Here is a 1,659-nt window from a genome sequence, read left to right as displayed (position 1 = left end):
GACACTGAAAATTTTCATTAAGTACCATATGAACAAGAGTCAACAGTATTGAAGGGAGAAGGTCAAGCTGCACTGAAAGCACAAGCAAAAAATAAGTCCCCAGGAATTGATGGAATACCAACTGACATGTTTCAAGTAACAGACACAGCACTGGATGAGCTCACCAGTCTATGCCAGGAAATTTGGGGGACAGGTGCTTGTCTAGCTGACTGTAAATGATCTATATTTGAATAATCCATTCCTAAGAAGGGCAATCCAACAGAATGTGGAAATTATAGAACAATATCATTAATATCTCATGCAAGCAAAGAAAACTATTCAAAATGAGTAAGAACAGTACACTAACAAGGAACTGCTAGAAGTTCAATCTGAGTTTAGAAGAGGCTATGGCACCAGGAATATAATTGCTGATGTTAGATGGATCCTGGCTGAAAGCAGAGACTATCAGAAGAATATATACTTGTGTTTTATCGACTGTTAGAAATCATTTGACTGTGTAGATCATAACTATGACTAACATTGAGAAGAATGAGAATCCCAGAATACTTGTGTTCAGACAAATCTTATAGCTAAACAAAGAAATTGTTGTCCAAACAAAGCAAAGGAATATTGCATGGTTGAAAATGAAGAAAGGTGTGCATCAAGATTGCATCTTTTCTCCATACCTATTCAAACTGTATGCTGAAAATCATTCAAGAAGCTGGACTCTATGAAGAAGAATGTGATATCAGGATAGGAAGAAAATTCATTAACAATTTGTGTTATGTAGATGGCACAACTCTGCTGAAAATAAGGAAGATTTGAAACACTTGCTGCAAAAGATCAAAGGCTACAGCCTTCACTATGGAATTCATTTCAACATAAAAAAGACAAAACTCCTCACCACTGGACACATAAACAACATCATGATAGAGAAAAGACCGAAATTGTCATTTATTTCATCTTAATTTGGATCCACAATTTCCTTGGTACTAAAAGTGAAGACATACGTAGACATATTCCACAAGTAATGTCCAGAGTTAGGAACCTCTCCAAATCACTTAGAAATAATGATGTCCATTTAAAGACTAAGCTGTGCCTGATTCAGGTCATGATCTTTTTCGTCACATTCTATGCATCTGAGACATAAAGATGAAAAAAAAAACACAAATTGGTGTCTTTCAACTGTGAGGTCAGAGAAGAGCATGGAATATCCTTTGGACTGCCAAAAGAACAAACAGGTATGTCTTGGGACAAGTGTAACCAGGGGGTTCCTTGGAGGCTATGATGCCAAAGTTTACCTCACATACTTCAGAAACATTAGAGCTATTCCTTGGAAAGAGACATCATGCTAGGAAAGGTGGAGGGAGGGTCAGTGAAAAACAGGAAGACCCTCATCAAAATGGATTGACAAGGTAACTGCATTAATAGGCTCAAGTGTGCCATAGATGATGAGGATGGCACAGGATAGGATAGGGTTCAGATCTGTTGTTCTTAGGGTTGATATGAGTTGTACTGAACTCAATGACATATAACAACAATATTGCTTAACAGAAAGTGGAACATCTGGGCATATTTTTTCCCCTTTGGATACTAGTTATGTAAGTAACAGAAATTATAAAAGTTCATCAAACTGCACTTTGATATCTGTACTTATTTTGTGTATGCTATACATCATTA

The sequence above is a fragment of the Elephantulus edwardii genome, unplaced genomic scaffold (assembly GCF_000299155.1).
Source record: "Elephantulus edwardii isolate Elephantulus edwardi_28Jun2011 unplaced genomic scaffold, EleEdw1.0 scaffold00433, whole genome shotgun sequence".
In the NCBI taxonomy this organism is placed as follows: domain Eukaryota; kingdom Metazoa; phylum Chordata; class Mammalia; order Macroscelidea; family Macroscelididae; genus Elephantulus; species Elephantulus edwardii.
Note: the sequence above shows the minus strand (reverse complement) of the source record.